This window comes from Sinocyclocheilus anshuiensis, unplaced genomic scaffold, assembly GCF_001515605.1.
Source record: "Sinocyclocheilus anshuiensis isolate Anshui unplaced genomic scaffold, SAMN03320099.WGS_v1.1 scaffold183, whole genome shotgun sequence".
NCBI classification, from domain to species: domain Eukaryota; kingdom Metazoa; phylum Chordata; class Actinopteri; order Cypriniformes; family Cyprinidae; genus Sinocyclocheilus; species Sinocyclocheilus anshuiensis.
In genome coordinates this window covers 2,051,025-2,063,098 of record NW_015548309.1, presented here as the reverse complement: position 1 = coordinate 2,063,098, position 12,074 = coordinate 2,051,025, and the positions used below count along the sequence as shown (strand labels likewise).

General features: G+C 37.6%; 1 protein-coding gene, 1 long non-coding RNA gene and 1 pseudogene across 2 annotated transcripts in view; 1 reads left to right on the top strand and 2 right to left on the bottom strand.

Moving 5' to 3' along the window:
- LOC107656337 (ADP-sugar pyrophosphatase-like) overlaps positions 1–2,205 on the bottom strand; it is a 72,846-nt gene extending 70,641 nt beyond the window's left edge. Inside the window, exon 1 of the mRNA XM_016444142.1 lies at positions 2,074–2,205. The gene's annotated coding sequence lies outside the window, so the exon portion shown is untranslated. The remainder of the gene's footprint in view (positions 1–2,073) is intronic.
- A 361-nt stretch (positions 2,206–2,566) lies between these two features.
- The window catches only part of LOC107656342 (uncharacterized), a 20,200-nt gene continuing 10,692 nt past the window's right edge, over positions 2,567–12,074 (top strand). The window contains exons 1-3 of the long non-coding RNA XR_001630556.1: positions 2,567–2,577; positions 4,672–4,677; positions 5,316–5,322. This is a non-coding gene — a long non-coding RNA (uncharacterized LOC107656342). The remainder of the gene's footprint in view (positions 2,578–4,671; positions 4,678–5,315; positions 5,323–12,074) is intronic.
- On the bottom strand, positions 5,442–11,366 carry LOC107656336 (coiled-coil domain-containing protein 3-like; annotated as a pseudogene).

Sequence of the window (12,074 nt, the reverse complement as noted above, 5' to 3'; positions counted from 1 at the left end):
CTGGCCAGCAAACTCACCAGACCTGAACCCCATAGAGAATCTATGGGGTATTGTCAAGCGGAAAATGCAACCCAGTCTTGTGTGAAAATAATTTAAAAGGTTTCGGAGATTTACTGCCTCTAGTGTTATTTGAGTTGAATTACTGAAATAAATGAACTTTTCCATGACATTCTAATTTATTGAGATGCACCTGTACATATATGTATAACAGAATAAACCACCATATGCCACATAAACTTCACTGTCTTAAGAATATTGAAAAAAAAACAATCACTCATAAACCTCCCAGTTTCCCTTACAAATGATTCACAGTTACAACTGTAACAATAACCAATAGAACACATACTGTACACACACACTCATTAACAGCTCTGAACGATTCACTGACTGAACAAGTTTGATTCAAACTGCAACCTGTGAGTCATTTTGACCAACTATTTAAAAAAGAACTAGTTCAAAGGAGCCATTTGTTTGAGAATCAGGACTCGCTCTGTGTTCACTGTTGTAAGCAGGAACCTGGACAAGAACTTCACTAGATATCTGACAAAATGACGTGGATGCCTACATTTTTTACCGATTATTGGCAATGGCAACTAGATAAGTCTATATAATGAAATATTAGAAATATATATTTAACATTTAGTTAGATTAAAAAAAATCTGACCCCTTCTATCTATCTCATGAGATTTATGGACAGCGTATTCAGTTTTCCCTAATTTTCTTTTTTTTTTTGCATTTCAGCGTTTCTGCAGGTTCTATGAAGGTAAACTTGAATTTAAGACATCAGTATGTTTTCAAAAATTATTTTCTTAATATTTTGTCTTGTTTTCTAGTATAAATATCTAAACATTCTTGAATCAAGATGCATTTACTTGAAGCAAAATTATGTAATATATTAAGTCTTGTTTTCTGTTTAAAAAAAAAAAATCAACATTTTGTTAGTTCTGCCAAATGAATAAGAAAAATAATCTTAATTCAAAGGCAAAACAAGATTATTTTTCTTGCCCAAGATATTTTTTCTTGTTTTGATGTTCAACTCTCTTCTCCAAACTTTACAACTGTATCTGAATATGGATTTATGTATAAAACTAAATGATTGTTACATTTACATTACATTTATGCATTTAGCAGATGCTTTTATCTTCTCTTTGTCAAAGAGCCAACAATAATCATAAAATACAATGCCATGTTTATTAGACAACTAGATTAGGAAGCAAGCTAGAGAAAAGGAAATATGCAAAGAAGAAAAAGAAGTTTCTCTTTCGTAACTTCATAACTTCTTCTCTTTCATAACTGTTCCTATTTTTCTTTCCACTCACCATCATCAGATCCAGTCATACCCTTTATTCTGTGCTATAGGTTCTTCAGCAGACCTGACTGCTCAGAAACCCACTTTCTTTTTACACACGCCAACATCCGAAACATCTTAAAATAGACGCTAGATTTCCCTGGAGGAAAGCACACATTGTTTCCCCCTCATGTTTCCCTGTCATTATCCTCGTAAAATAAATGGCTTCTAACTGCATCGCCTCGAGAGCCAATATCAGTGCGCTCAGCAACATGCGACCCACTCTCTATCCAACCTAACAGTGGGAAATTATGAGTCATGCTAATGTTATAGTTTGCTAAGCCACAAAAATGTTCATCTTTTTGTTTGAATCATGCTGAAGGGCATTTCAGTGGATGCTGGGGGTACAAATGAAGACATTTTCCCAGAATAGTGGCACATATAACAGAAAACAGAGCGTTACGTATGTTTAGTGCACTCACATACACACACCAGTCTATTAAAACATCTCAGAAATCCAGCAGGTCATAAAAATAAAAACTTGAGCCAGTAGATGGCATCTCTGGCTTTGTTTGACCCACCATGAGCGCACAAACAAACCTGCCTAGTCTTTTCATTTCATGCAAAACTGTCCAAATCAATAGCCTGCAGTGCATTTGATCTCAAACAGCTCACATGAAAAGTACAACCAAACTAATCAATCATGTCTGGACATTATAATATTATGTGATCAAAATCAAATCAACAGCACCTCAAACAGTTAGTATGAAACCATCTTGACTCACCAATGACGCTCACTTGAAATCAAGAGATGCTCGACAGTTTTTGTGTAAACTTAGGTTGATTTTTTCTCCTGAAATCTGCCAGTCTATGAATTAATTAATTTTCAATTAAAGCATGACAAGGATGTTTAAAAGAATCACTTGGCGGCCATCTTGGCAACAACCCCTATGCTCATTATTTTCAAGTACAGCTGCTACCTGCTGAAATGTCCAAAACTGTTGGCCAAGCATGTGTCAAGTCAGAAATAAAAAGCATAAAACATTTATTTTTTAGCAGTTACTCAGAAACAGTTATGTTGCACATGCATGATGTCCTCCACTTCTCCTTTGATTTACACACAGCCCATTCTGAGCAAATGAGAAAAGTTACTTTTTGTTGAGTAGAATTTTGCCAAAACAACGATAACAAAAGTTCTAAAAACGTGCTAACAGTTCTGTTAAGTTGAATGTTCTCTAAGCATTCTAAACATCCTTTTTTAAAACATTTTTAAAACGTTATATGTAAACGTTAAGTGAGTTGAATGATTAAAAACGTATGATTCATGATTTAAAAAAATAAATATCTGCCAATGGGCTCCAAAAAAAAAAAAAAAAAAGCAAGACTGACTGATTTAAGACCTTTTAAAGCCTTAATTTGTAGAAGGTCAAATGAAGACTTTTTAAGACCTGCAGAAACCATGTAAACATTATTGGAAACGTTACTTTTGAATGTTCTCTGAACATTCTGAAACAAGTTGTAACATTTAAAAAAAAGTTAGTAGAGCATCCAACTGAAATATTTCAGGGGGGAAAAAACTCCATGAATTATGTAACAATAATGTCTTTTTTTTGTGCAAACAGTTTTAGAACATTATCAAAAACAGATAACTTTGAACAAACATTCTAAACAGTAACTGGAAGAATGTTAGCCACAGTTCTAAGAATGTTACCGGTTTATTGTTTTCTTAAATTTTCTTAAAATTGAATTGATGTTGGCAATTTGCAACACAGTGCGATCTAACGTAGAGACGCTACCGGCCGTTATCAAGTGACCAAAACCTTAACATCACAGTCAGCGTCCATCATCAGCTCCTGCTATCAGCCTCCAGCCTCTTAGTTCCTGCTATTTGATCACTTCTGTAGCTCAAAGACTTTGATAACAGACTCAGACTGTGTTGAAAGTGGACAAACGTCAGTCCGGTATGTTTTGTAGTTGGATAAGCTGAGGTTAATGTTTATGAGAGGACTGATGTTTGCTTGGGTTGGAGTGAGATTGAACCGTCTGATCTATACGCTTAGTATTGTCAGCATGCTGATATGCTGTTGTGATCATGTTTTGTGTAGCAGCAGTCCTGCAAATGTAATATTAGTTCACAGCGAGTCATTTTTGTTGATTTAGAGAGCCGACTGCTATCTAGATTCAAGAACTGGTGAAATCAAAGCTACTGTCTCCTTAAAAGACATGATGCAGACTCACTAACACCGCCACATGTGACATGACTCTTCAGGGTCTCTGTCATATGGAATAAGAGAAATATTCAGGATGTTTTTAGCATTTCTTTCAGCTGCACAACACCTGCAAACGTTTCAATACTGGAAGAATTGGGGGTGTACAGATGAAAACTCCTGTTGTTCCTCTGTGTGTGTGCATGAAGAAAATATAAAAAAAAGAAAATGCAAGTTAGCTCAAAGTTAACAAATATTTTTTGGGGTATGTTTTCCTAGAGGCTGGAACAAGGCAGTTGTAAAATGTAATAATGAATAAATATAAATATTGAAATAAATATATATAATAAATACAAAAATGAAAATACATAAATTTTGTCAATTACCCTACCTTATTTAAATCTTAAACAATACTCAATATATGTAATTATTTAATATATTTTTGTTATTTAATACTGTATGTGTGTATATATATATATATATATATATATATATATGTAACACACACACACACACACACATATATAAATATACACACATACAAGTATATATTTAATAAATATATACACACAATTTTTTACCTATTTTAGCTAAAAAATTATTACAAATCCAAAATAATCGATTTGAATCAAACTGAATCACAATCAAATCTTTGCCAGAGCAGCTATTTACATACCTAATGGGAAATATATTTTGTCTCCTCTCATAAGTGAAATATGTAATTTTTACAGATCATCTGGCCGTTTGCCTTACCAGATGCTGGAGGGTCGTTCAGCAACTCCTAAAGACATTTGGGAATATGAGGGAGGCCATCATTTCTCAGAACTGGACTGAGACACATGTTAAACACATCCTCTCTCCCCTTCCTCAGCAGATGAAAGGGACGATGAGTGAGGATTTGCTGAAAAGCTTGATAACTGAACCTCTGATGCATTACTATCAGCTACACCAGAAAGGAAGAATCAGATGGAATTCAGTGTAATCATAGTATCTGAACGTGTGTGTGTGTGTGTGTGTCCTCGCACTTACCTCTGATGGAACTGTGTGAAGTGTGTGTGGGGTGATGTAAATGCATAGGTCCTTTATATTGTCTCTTTTAGTAGTTTTTGCATTGGAATATCAGCTCTATCATTGGATTATCCGTCTCTTTTGCTTTGTATAATTTGAAATTTGAAGTTAATAGTAATCTGACGACAATGTTAAAATGTTTAATTTTGACTTTAAGACTAATTATTTTGAAAAAGTTAACTTTAATCATTGTAAAAGCATCAAAATCACATCATTTAGCTCTATCCCATCTAAATACGTTTGTATTGCTCTTTTAATCATAATATTCTTCCGTCCGTCTGCACAAACTAATATCAGCAGTCTCAAACTCCACAGAAGTATGAGCTAATAGCATTTGTTCTGCTTAAACTTAGAATTTTGTATGAGTTGTACAATGTACAGTGAAACTAAAGACAAACTAAAATACTTTCAGCTAAGACAGACCAATCACAATTCAGTATGTAAATATGATGATGACATCACTGCTTCCTGTTACATTTTGAATGCTGAATATTGTAACACTTTTCAAACTTTTATCTTAATGTACTTCATCATAATTCAGTGAATGCTTCTATGACATCATCACTGTCGGTTGTATTTTGAAGGTGTAAACAGTTCCTCAGTGTATGTTAAAGTGATACACTGATTTTAAGATTTAAAGGGATAGTCCACCAAAAAAATGAAAATTCTGTTTTCATTTACTCAGTCTCATGTTGTTCCAAACCTGCATGACTTTTTTGCTCTGGTGGAACACAAACGAAGAAATGCCAAAGAATGTCAGTAACTGAACAGTTTCTGTTCCCATTGTACAGACAAAAAAAAAAAGAAAACCTGTTTGGCTATCAACATTCCTCAAAATTTCTTCTTTTGTGTTCAGCAGAAGACAGAAATGGTTTGGAACGTGATGATGGTGAGTAAATTTTGACAGAATTTTGGGTGGACTGTCCCTTTAAGATTTGAAAGTAATACACTGTAAACGTTTTAATCTTTTAAAAATGCACTTCATGTGGCAACATTCAAATTAATTAATTTAATTCAAACTCAAAGTCTAAAATACTACATTAGGTTACACTATCAAGTCATTTTTACGGGTCAGATTAGAAATAGTTCCTTAAGTATTCACTTTTTACACTAAAATCTTGAATTAGCATATTAAGCATATTAAGCTTATTTAATATTTAAGCTTACTTTATCAATATCAACATTAAAATTATGTACAAAACAAGTTTACACCAAACATTTGGAGCTTAATTAATTGCTAAAAACTGTGGAAAGAACAAAAAAATAAAAAGTAAATATATGGGATTTGAAGACTGCCCTGCAGTCTGTTTAAATCTGTGTAAAGGTGTGAGTGTGTGTTGGAGCTCATAGTCCGTGTGTGTATCTGTGGCGTGGAGGGCTGTGTTGGGGTGAAATGGCATTGATGTGATGTCCTACACGTCTCTCCACCGTCTTTAGGCGCTCTTGCAGCTCCTGGCGCTCCCGTTCCGCACGGCGGGACACTTTTCGGGCCTTCCTCAGAGAATGCCTCAGTTTCCCCACTCGTTCTTTTAACTGTTCGTTCTTCCTCTCCAGCTCGGCCAAGCGCTCCTCAAGCTGTCCAACCCGCTCCTCCTCCTCAAACAACACCTTTTGCACTGAGGAACACAGCAGCTGAAAGATAAAACGACAGACGGTTACTCGTGTGCAGAGATCTGTGCATGTATTGACAACCTGACCCTGTGGAATGAAGGTCAACATACAACATGACATCATTTCCAGCCTCCGTCAGCCTTATTACTTCCTGCTGAGCACTGCCTTTCTTCTCTGGGCCCCTACACATGCCAGTGTGTGTGTGATGGAGGCAGTTCAAAAGTGACCTGCTGTCATGCCCACAGTAGACACAAGCCGAGGCATGCTGTGTGTGTGTGTGCACATGTGGAGAGTGTGTGATTACATGGCCGTGTCTGTGTGTATTTGAGCAACGGGAGGCCGTATGTTCTCCCTGAACAGCGGAAAGGTCTAAATCCCTATTGTAAAAGGCCAAAGAGTGTCACATGATGTTAAAGGTCACCACATGAGCTAATTGAACAAAAAGTTAAGCACAAATGACATGAAAACGAATGGCCACGAAGGCCAAACATAGCCTGCTCTGCTTTTAGACCCAAACTAGACCCAGATGAGTGTTTATGAGAAAAGATAATTAGATAATAAAAGAAAGACTGAAGAAGAGAGTTTGGGTAGAACGATAGATAGACGATAGGTTTTGGCCATGCTCTTCAGAATCCAACATGATATTAGCTGAAAATACATTATGCATTGAGCGTTTGACTGTGTAGAGTTTAATAAAGCATAATGGATGTTTAAGATGGATTATACAAGAAGCAGGGGGTGACATAACTAACAGACACGGTGCCAGCTACAGTCACAAGAGCACAAAGTCCCTTAGGCAGCCTCAAACAATCCTTTTCCCACAGGAAAGCTCCTGTGTAAAACAGCTCTCATTATCTCTCTGAGGTTCCCGCGCCTGATAATCACCCCCACCTGTTCCTGCAGCACACACACCATCATTATCTTTATCTTCTCTCTGCATCTGTCTGTCTCTCTGTGCAGATGTGATTAGTGAAGTGTCCCGGTGTATCTTTTTTGATTTGTAATACTTGAATGAATGTAACAGTATTTTAAAGAAATGTTCAGGGTTCAGAAAAGATGCTGTTAATAGAGCTTAAATGGTTTCGAATCTGAATATCCCTTGTTTGCATCTAGACAGACCGACTGTCACATCTGTTTAGCTTAGTGGACACCTGTTAGAGGAACCCTGCACCTCCTCAGGTCACTGGCTTTAACCTTGACATGTATAGACGCACACAAAAACACTTCTGACAGCTTTTGATGCATAAAAGTTTTCTATAATTGATTTCAATACCTTAAATTCTGAACACATTTTTTCCTTAATTGCATATACACTTCCATTCAAAAATTTGGGGTCAGTAAGATTTTATTTAAATTAACATTTTTGAAATTAATACTTTTATTCAGCAAGAAAGCATTAAATTGATCAGACTTTGACATTGTTGTAAAAGTCTTGTGACACTAAAGACTGGAGTAATGGCTGCTAAAAATTCAGCTTTGCCATACCAGGAATACATTTTAAAATATATTAAAATAGAAAACAGTCATTTTAATTTGAATAATATTTCCCAATATTACTGCTTTTACTGTATTTTGGTTGGCATAAGAGACTGGGAATTTAAAAATAAGATTGTATGCCGTGTACAGTCAAGATAAGAGCTGACTTATTCAATATAATACTTAAAAAAGTATCTGGACATTCAAATCACCCTGTATGAACGTAACTGTTAGATAACAAAATATCAAACCATGTTTCATCTACAAAAAAAAGAAAGAAAGAAAACTGAAAATTGATTTCCTTAACTTTTTAAAGTTAGTGGACGAAGTCAGTTTCCTTCAAATTTGACAACCTGAAAGTATCCAGATAATTTTTGTCTTCATTTTGAACAGTATATATATTGTTTTTATCATTTAAAACCTGAAAAAAAAATCCATTTTACTTTTTTTTCTGAAAGAAATAGAATTTGCTTTGATATTTTTTATTTTCTACTGCAATGAAATTCATGCATTGTGGCCAAATGCTTTTTTGTTTGACTGTATACGTTTGTCTGGAAGGAAAGGGAGATTCCCGCTGGTTCACTCCCTGAACTTTTCTCTGTTGGTATATTATGCTCAATAAATCTGAAACAGTGTCATCCTAGCTGATGACTGTTTTCGGTTAGTTGAAGTGGCTATTAGTCTGTACGTTCAGGCATCTCATTGTGTTTGTCTTAAAATAAACCCCTCCCCTCTGACAGTAGACTGCAGTCCGACTAATGAGCGGTTTTGTGTTTGAATGTACAGCAGGTAAATTTCATCAAGGCAAATATATCTGACTCCACTTGATACTGTGTGTGTGTGTGTGTGCTACATCCTCCAAAACCCCTGCCATAACCTCCGAGGACCCCTGACATTCCTCCCATTCTGCCTTGAACCGTCCACATCAAACGCATGATTTATTTTCCTTTCAAAAGCCACCAGTTTCCCCGAGAGGATGTCCACATGCCCAGCTGACGTCTCCCTCACTCTTTCTCAATCTTCTTTCTATCTCAGCTTTATTTTCGGTGGCAGATGTGTGTGTTTAGGTGAGACAGACTATCCGTGAGTGTGTGTGTGTATGTGTGTAAGGTAGAGCAGCTCTAGCTGGGAGGTCTTTAATCTGGCCTCTATCGAGCCGAATGAACTCTCTTGAATTACCTCAGCCTCCTACCGTGATGAACAGTCACAGTCATCGATACAAAGACCACCAAAGAAAGGGAATTGTGTGTCTAAGTGTGTGCTGTATGAAGGCGCTCCATTTACCCATGAGAACCTGAACATGGTACTTTGGTATTATTCTCACTACCTGTGTTAATCAGATTCCTCGATTCCTTAATGCAGCTTCAGTTGTGTTTTCTCCAGACGCTAGTGCAGAACTAGTGGAATGGAAATTGCCTGCTGTTTTAATGTTAAACACAGGTAAAAAAATAATGCAGTTGTGCATGCAGACACTCCTGTCTTCATAAAAAGCCATTTACGAGACTCATGAATTTACAACTGTGCCGTTTCAAAACACTGAACACTCTCATAACATCTGCCTGTAACGATGCAAACAAGCTGGCTCAAACACGTATACATACTGATGTTCACCTTTCGTGGATTTATGCCTTTAAGATCTCTTGTCTTGACAAGATACATCGTTTTCATTTATGTCTGCCACTCTATAGTGCATATTGAGCCCATCTGTGTGTGTTTATTGGTGTCGTACCCTGCTGTCTTCCTGGCTCTCCCAATCACTATTAAAGTTGTGTATCGTCTGTCCACCAGTGCAGTTTGAGAACTGGAAGAGGCTGGAAAACAGTCGTCTGTTCTCCAGCGTGTCAGGGAATATGGCATCCTGGAAGTTAACTCCATGAGGGAGGATGTTGTAGTTTTCATCCATCCTGTAAGAGACATGCACATGTTTGTTTGCATATACTTGTGAGGATGTCTTATTGACTTGATTACTTAAAGGCACAATATGTACGATTTTTTTATTAAAATATCCAAAAACACCTAGAACAGTGTTATATATTTTGCTGACTTGTGTACTTACATTATCCCAAATGTTTCGAAGAATGTTTAAATCCAGAGAAATAAGCAATTTTAACTAGTGACACGGAGCGTGTCCATAGTGTCATTGTGTCGCCTGCTAATGACGTCATAACCCCTCAATTTCCAGTTTTGTAGAAAACATGGAAACACCAAAGACACATTAATATGTTGTGCATTTTAATAGACCGGTGACGACCGCACAGAGTAGCATTATAACAGAACTTTCAAATGTATCTAGTATGAAGCGCTGCTTTTTTTCCCCACATACGCACGACCGGAAGGAGCGGAAGCGGTTGACTGTGGCATAATAAAAGCTTACTAAAACAAACTGAACATAAAAATGTCCAACTGTTGTTTTATTAATGAGCATCAGTTCTTGAAAATAAATAGACATGCATTGTTTGAGTCTTCAGGTTTTTTTTAAGATAGGTAAAAGAGGCATCTCAATCCCTAATTTTAATGTTTTAAATTAATCTTATAAATCAAACGTCAATTTAGCAGTTCATTTCAAGTCAGAAATCTAAAAATAACAATAATAATAATAATTTGTGGTTCAGTATGTGAGTAGAATGATTTAATAAAACTACCCCAATTCTTACGTAGAATCTGTTCCAGTCTTTTTGTTTGGGAATCGTACTACATTGGTCCTGCTGTATGTTTCTGTTTAACTAAAAAGAACCGGCTGGTTGCACTGAATGTTTTCATGAACTAAAAAGAGCCTGTTCATAAGAGTCTTTCGTTTGGGAATCGGACTACACTGGTCGCGTTGTGTTATTTCTGACTCACTAAAAGAACCGGCTCTTTGTCATACGTTTGGGAATCGGACTACACCGGTCGCACTGAATGTGTTTATTTGCTGAAAACAACTGGCTCATAATAAGAGTCATTCGTTTTGGGAATACGACTTCACCGGTTGCACTCAATGTTTTGATTCACTAAATGGTTCATAAGAGTCATGGCCATTAGTAGCGGTGCTGTACTGAATGTTAGCGCAAAAAACAATGCCAAAATATCTAAGGCGCAAGAATACATCTTCGAGAACCTATACGGAATCGTACATCATGGAATTTATTAGATTTCCCCCAATTAAAGTTCAGAATAAGAACTGGTTCTTGGTTTTTAAACAGAAGTGAACCCACCTGAGAAAGAATATGTAGGAGTTGTTTTCCATCACCGCGTGTGACTGACAGCTAAAGTACCCGAGTCCCGTGAGGTTGAGGCGAGAGCCCGCGGGCACCTCCAGCATGCCGCGTACAGCAGCGCGTCCTCCGCGCGCTCGTGCTTCAGGTACGGCAGGTAATTGTAAAGGCTGGACGCGTACGGCTCCTCGTGGATGGCCAGCACCTTGGCGTACACAATAATCTCGGCGAGTTCAGCTCGACAGCCCTCGCTCAGTGGTCGCCACTCGCTGGGCAGCTGACACGCAAACGCGAACCCGAAACCCAGCGTCAGCAGAAGCGCAAGGTGCATGCTTCCCGTGCCAGTAAATAAACCCACGCGTAAAAAGTGCTCGTTCACGGGTTCAGTGGATAGGCAATGCAAGTGAAAGCACCCATGCAGCGGCCCGGGATCAGTTCACATAGTCCCCACCTGCTCAAATTGCTGTAAATTCACAAGTACGAGTTCCCACGTCCTGCTCCTCCTCGATCCATCACTCCTAAAGTTCGTCTCAGGCCAATCGGACGCGCTGGAGTTTAAACAGCCAATAGACGCGCTGCGTCCTGCGTCCTGCGTCCATCCAGCAGCCTCACTGCTGCGTTCCTGGACGGCATTTGGACTCATTTTCTGTCTTTATTGATTATACAGGGAGAAAACAGATCACTGTTCATGGAATTCACTTTCTAAAAAAAGTGACTTTAGGGAACGTATGGGCTCTTTACTTTTCAGTCATGGAAAAGTTTATTTTACTAAGCAATATGAAGTAGTTTGTCTCTGTATTGTGTTGCCCATTTAAAATGATTTAAAGGGGTCATATGATGCGATTTCAAGTTTTCCTTTCTCTTTGGAGTGTTACAAGCTCTTGGTGCATAAAGAAGATCTGGAAAGTTGCAAAGACTAAAGTCTCAAATCCAAAGAGATATTCTTTATAAAAGTTCAGAGTCAGCCACACCTATCTAAAACGGCTCCTTCTAACACGCGCCCACATATCTACCTCACTTTGTGGGAAGATTTGCATAACGCCACCCAAATGTTCACGCAAAGAAAGAAGGCGTAACTTTTAGTCTCACTGTAGTTTTGTTGACGCTGCAGCCATGTCGTGAAGACGCTGTGTGCTTCGTTGTGAAAGCGAAACTACTTTGTTTGGTCTTCCAAAAGAGGACAATATCCGCTTCGTCATGCCTAGAGCTGATCTGTGCTGGTCGCTGAGG